The sequence below is a fragment of the Pyrus communis genome, chromosome 8 (genome assembly GCF_963583255.1).
Source record: "Pyrus communis chromosome 8, drPyrComm1.1, whole genome shotgun sequence".
NCBI classification, from domain to species: domain Eukaryota; kingdom Viridiplantae; phylum Streptophyta; class Magnoliopsida; order Rosales; family Rosaceae; genus Pyrus; species Pyrus communis.
This window is the reverse complement of record NC_084810.1, coordinates 2,363,403-2,369,891: the sequence shown is the minus strand read 5'-3', so window position 1 is coordinate 2,369,891 and position 6,489 is coordinate 2,363,403.

The window sequence follows — 6,489 nt, the reverse complement described above, 5'->3', positions numbered from 1 at the left end:
GTGAACATACATGTGAATGACTGGCCCTAGCCTAGGCAAGTACCAACACCGGTGCAGCAACGATGAGCAGATAACGTAAAAATAGTCATACCACAGTAATTCGATAATTCTAGTCAACATATATTATTCATGGCTGAAAATATAATTAAGGCATCCCACACATACCTGTGCATCCCGCAGGATTCAGAATAATTTCGTAAATTCCGTCATTTTGCTAATTCTTGTAAACATTAGTCTAATCTAGGCATACGTAGGAAATTCTTTTTCAAATGTATAAATGAAAACTAACAAATATGTATATACTATATAAAAGAAAAGACTCACTCACGGATATTGGCGAGGACATAGCCGTTCGAACTAGGAAAGCCAAAGTCTCCTATAGTAATTGCACCTAATCATAATATTGGGACCCGTTAGTAAGACTAAATTAAAATGTTTGAATTTGGAAAAACGGAGTGCCAATTTGGAATTAGAGCATCGAAATACGCTCAGGAGGGACCAGGGCAAATTTTGTAAAAAGTCAACTAAGACACCCCGGTGGCCAACCACGTTAAAACTTTGGAATTTCACTAAATGGGTGTCAAAAACGGACTCGGGATATCTAAATTAGCCTAGGAAGGTTTCCGAGAAAATTTCGAAAAAGTCAACACAAAGAATATTCCAGAAAATATTCCAGGAATATTCTGGGTCTCTACCGGAAAATTGGAAAAGTCTCTCGGAGTTGGTTTCTGCACCAGATTGTCACCAAAACATGTATGCAACTAAAAAAAATCGAATCAAAACGTCAAAGAGGAAGAGATCGAAGGTACTTCGAGTCTTACAACGGTTGGAAATTTTGAGAACTCGCCGAAGTTCTCCATCTTCTGTTTCTCCAGTTTACATGCAGGCCCGAGGGTTTAGTTCAAATTTCTGGGCTCAGGGAAATAGATGGGACGAGGTGATAAGTTTGGATTGTGGTACTAGAGTGTAAACCATTATTACACCTAGTCTTCTTCATGTTACAATACCTCTGCATGAACTTGTGTGTCAGCATGTGTCGATGAGCACTCAATGTGATTTATTTATTTCTACGAGATATTGTGATTACTAGAGGTTATATGCTTATCTATGAATTTGTGACGTATTGAAGTCTTGAGATACTGGAGACTATGGTAAGTATTTTCATACTATACATAGTATGTATATGTTGAAAACTATACTTGTTTTACAATGAGGCGTTATGATTTTTTTGAAAAGGTTTTTACAAAAATTTATTTTTAGGTCCACTCACCCTTGTTTTTTTCGCCCCTCCAGGTTTAGTAGTTGTGCTTTCGTGTCGACAAGGATTCTTGGCAAATCTCGGTATAGGTGGTTGCTTCGATGGTATAATTCTCATCCTACTTTATTATACTTTACTTATACTCTGACATCACTTGTGAAATGGGTTCATTCCCGCTCACTAGCGCACTTTTAGGTTTAAATTTATTCACATTTTTCACGTCACTACACTTTATGACTTCGTCACCCTCCTAGTATTGGCCAACACATCTCGATTTGGAGTTCAAATGGACATTCCGGATCAGGATGTGTCAAATATATTATATATAGATCAAGATATATACCCCTCTGCCTCCTTACTGAAAAATAATTAATAGCTCCAAAAGAAAAATTAGATGAAATTTCTAGTTGTTACTAAATCATGATCATTTGCTTTAAAAAAAAAACTCCAACACTTACAAGCTATGGTTTCGAATCCAATAAAGCTCAACAAAATTCATAATTAAGTCAATTATATGACATTGAAACCAATTCCTCTTCTTAATTAATTGATTTGTTTTACTGGCTTATCCACTTCAATGAGACTACTAATTATTTGGTCTTCCACAAGTTTAAGTGTATTTTATTCCCAGATATAAGACATTTTTGTTTAATTTTTATAGCACAATTGCTATACTGGTGTATGAGTTTGATATATATGATTCAATGTATTAATTCTAGGACCCATCTAATTCCTAATCTATTATTAGTTATTCTCTTTTCTCTTTTAAAAAGTTGGTCATTTATTGTATAGGAATCAACCTCATCTACTTCCTAAACAAACTCACGAGTTCACTATTGAACTCAAGAATTAGAATAACTCCCTAAATCTAAAAACTCCATAGCGCCCAACCCCTTGCTTTCGCTTGGGGCCGGTGGCAACTCCTATCTCCATTCGTCTAGCCTTCCTCCTTTATCTTCTAAGGGATTGTTGTTTATTTATTTTTCTTCTTAGTATTTCTGTTAATAAGTGGTTATATGTGAGCCTTTCTTCGTGAGTATGTTAATTTTATGTTGTGCAAAAAATTTATATCAGTATAGACACTAGTTGGTTCATTATTAGTTCTTCTTCAGAGTCAACGCTGCTCGTTGTCAAAGAGTGTCCTCGTGTTCATTATATTCAAGGCTTCGTGCGTAGAAGTTTTCATCAAGAATGGAATTTATTTGGCTTTGGAGTGCCATCTCAGTCATTTGAGTTTGGGTATAAATGATTTCAAGACTTGGATGCGTTCCTTTACTTATCATCGAGCATGTTTGGCCCTCAAATCCATCAGTATGGTGGCAATTAGTTTGGTCAACTTGGCCTTTTATTTATGTTAAAGCTTCTTTGAGGACCTCTTGAATATTATCTCGAATGTCCTCTTTGATAACTGTATCAAATCTTAATTTTATAATAAAATCGCTTTTATTTCATCTAAAAAAAAATTAGAATCACTCTCATAAAAATATCAAATTTTTTGACCCATATAAGATATTATTCTTTTAGATCAGAATCAAACTTAACTTTTCGGTCTATTGTGGAAGAAATAAGGGACAAAATAAAATAATCTAGTGCGGTTCAACATGCGTTCCTTTTGTCAAATTATTGTATCTGACGTAGGCTTCTTATTATACATGAGAGGATAATTAGTCTTTAGTAGCCTTAATAGTTGTCCCACTTTGTCTTCTGGGATACCCCCTCATACCCGTGATACAGTCACAAACACAAGATGTTGGTTCTTCATATATATATATATATATATATATATATATATATATATATATATATTCCATTATATCTTTTTTTTTACTGTTAGATTTTATTATATTCGATCTCAGCTGTTAGATTTAATGCATTTTAAAATTACATTTAAAAAAAAACAAAATTTGAATCTGGACTGTTGGATCAACCAACGATTCAAAAAGCCCAACGGATCCCACCCTGTCGGGCGCTGAAAAGCTCAACCCGAGTGGGCCAAGTTGAGCGCGTGATCGGGTCGGGTTTGGAGGGGGTGGGGGATATATATATCACCAACTGGAATTTTGGTTCACTAATATTAATTTGTATTAATTTGCCTCCACTTGATCAAAAGATGTCTCCAGTTCGATGCCTATGTGTATGCGATAATCATTTCAAATTTTCTATTGAACAAGAAAACTCATTTAAATATTTTTATACACAGATAGGGTAGCGTAAATTACTTTATAATTATGAGGGTCTTTTCGCGTTACAAAATATTTTTGTAAATGCCTTACCGTCTTATAACGACGAGGGATCAGGTGGTTAAACATGTATATCTATGTGCTGAGGTAATTATTTGTATGAGATACAAAACCTCGCTCAAACGCATCTGCTTAATAGTTGGCTTCTGAGTTTATCATGACTTGTACTTATTGGCTGGTTGCTTTATTTTTTTGGTGAGCATTTTCTAAATAAAACCACATCTCTAATTAGTGATGTCTTGATCCAGCTGATAAAAGAAAAGGATGACATCTTGTCGATCTAATACTTAAAGAGTGGTTTATTGAAGTAGTAGTGGAGGGTGCTGTTGCATCAATTTGGTCCTTGTACAAGTCAGCAGACGTCAAACGTTTGAAAAAAAAAAAATCGCAGTTTATATGCTTTACGCAGGTATATATCAGCAGCTAAAGATCGAGCGGTTCAAATTTGAACCCGATATTTGATTGAGTAATTGAATGACGTTGTGACAAAATGATTAATCTGTGTCAAATTGGCAAATTGGTTGTCCTGTCCACTTATGGTTTTTCGTCTGTTACTCAACAAAGTGAACATTCAGATATCAAAAGGGTTTTATTTATTTAGTTTTAAAAAAATACTTGACTTGTGATTGTTGGACCTGACACGGAAATATTCTGCTCTCATACAATATTTTAGAATGAGCGCTAAACAATATTTGCAGTCTCCCGAACGGAATATTCCTCTCAACTTAACTGCGCATGTAAAAAGGAATACCCTACTATTTCCTTGGATGTATCAGGAGTCATGTAGTTTTTTACATGGGAGTATATAGTTAGAAATAAAAAGGAAAAGAAGAAGAAATTTTTTAACATGACATATGCAATTACTTAAAAAGCCAGGTATACGTAAGCATGGAGGTAATCAATCATTATGCCGAAACGAAAAAGAGAAGAACGATGATCTCCGACTTTGATGATTTGACTAATATCTATACATGCGTGAATACATTACCATAGTTGAAAAATCAAGTAATGTTAGGCGCTCTTAAGTTCCAAGTAAGAAGACTATTATTAATAAGCCAGTCAAACCAGTCGAGTTATTCTCTACATATTGAACTCCACTTCAATCTTATTGTGAAAACTTGCTTATCTTAATCATTGAACAGTCTGAACTTGATCCATGTAGAAGATAAGAGATATTTAGAGCAGTGGTTCCTGAATTTTCATCTGATTGAAGCTTTGGTCCTTGAATTAAAAAATTATGAGTTTGACCTGAATTTGTCACAATATGAAGCGGTAGTTATTTTTTGTAACTCTGTTAACTTCAACCCCTTGTTTACCTCTTATATCCATTCATTTGGACTGAATTCTAGCGGTGTTGCTGAAAAAAAACCATTGCTTCACATGTGACAAGTTTAAGAACCACTATACCAGTTTTCTCCTCAAAATAAATACGTTAAGCTGAAGGTAATACAAAGTTTGATGAGATCATAAGTTTTATGGCATGTTCACTAGAATTAGGAATTAGAATTATGTTATATTCATTATTTCCCAGATGTTGCTATCACATATGTAATGCCTTGAGCATTATATTAGTTAGGTGTAATATTGGATTTTTTCGCACTCTTTCTTTCCCTAATAACGATTCATGTTCATAAGTTCTCTCCATTTTTAGTCGGTAAACATGCCAAAAGTTATATCTTAATTACGTAATCTGAGGATATCTGAACTGATGCATGGCAATCACGGTTACCAGCAAATAACTGTTTTCCACAAACTAATCATGTGACAGCCCGTTTCGAAAATTTTAAAACGTACGCGTGAAAAGACGATTTTGCCCCTAGTTCGATTTCTTTACGTTTTGAGTTATGTTTTGGGTTTTGTTGGCATGTTTTGAGCCACACACACTCTCCCACACTCCACACCCTTTTCTCCCTATCCCTGCACCTGTCCCGAGTCCCCTTTCCCTTCCCATTTTCCATACAACGTACAGACACACACACAAACCACCCAAATCGTCACAGATCGAACGAACAAAGTACATATCCATGCTCGTGAGGCTCGTAGGAGTCCAACCATACCATTTTCAGGTAAGAATACCTTCGTTTTCACGTCGAACTCGGGATACCCGATTTTGGGTACTGTTCATGCACACGTAATTTCTCATGTTTTTTGGGAATTTCAAGCTTGTAAGAAGCTTGGTGAGGTCTCTAGGAGGCTCGGGGTGGTTCGTTTGACGGTTTTGGACGTCGGGATCACGAGTTTCGAGGTTGGCCGGAGTTGGGGTGAATTTCCAGGTGAGATTTCGTGGTTTTTAGCACTTGAAAGTGGTATGATTGTGTTCCTTTCGTTGTAAGCTTCATTTTGGTACCAATTTTGTGAAATTTGGTTGAAAAACGAAGAAGTTACAAAGGTTTTAAGTTTTTACGATTTTCCAGCGCTGGCGACGGCGCCGGAGACGACGACGGAATATTCTGTCAAATCTGATGGAATATTCCTGACGCCGTTGACGGTTACCCTTAGGGATAACGGAATATTCCTGACGACGTCAACTGACGCCGTCAGCGTGCCAGGCACGTGCCTGCGCGTGGCCGGTGCGTGTGGCCGTGCCTTGGCCGGCACGTGGGGGCGCGTGCGACAGTGAAAAATTATTTTAAAAATATGGGGATGTTCCTGAGGTTGAGTAGATCACGTTGGTGTATTCATACACCCCATTTGAGCATTGTATGAGAAGTTATTCCTTAAGTTTGTTTATGCGCTTTAAAATTAACGTTTTTGTAGTTGTTTCACATATAGGTGAATCTTATCCCAAGGACGAGCGTGGTCACTCGAGGCAGGGGGGTTACGACCCTTCCACATACCAGTGAGTGGGCTTTTGGTTTTCCATATATACCTATATACTTATATTTCCCCAGAAAATGATTTGAATTGTTTATTCGTTATATACCATATATTATATTGCCGTTTGTTATGCATGGTTGCTTGCATTTATATATGTGTGTGTATTGGTGCTGC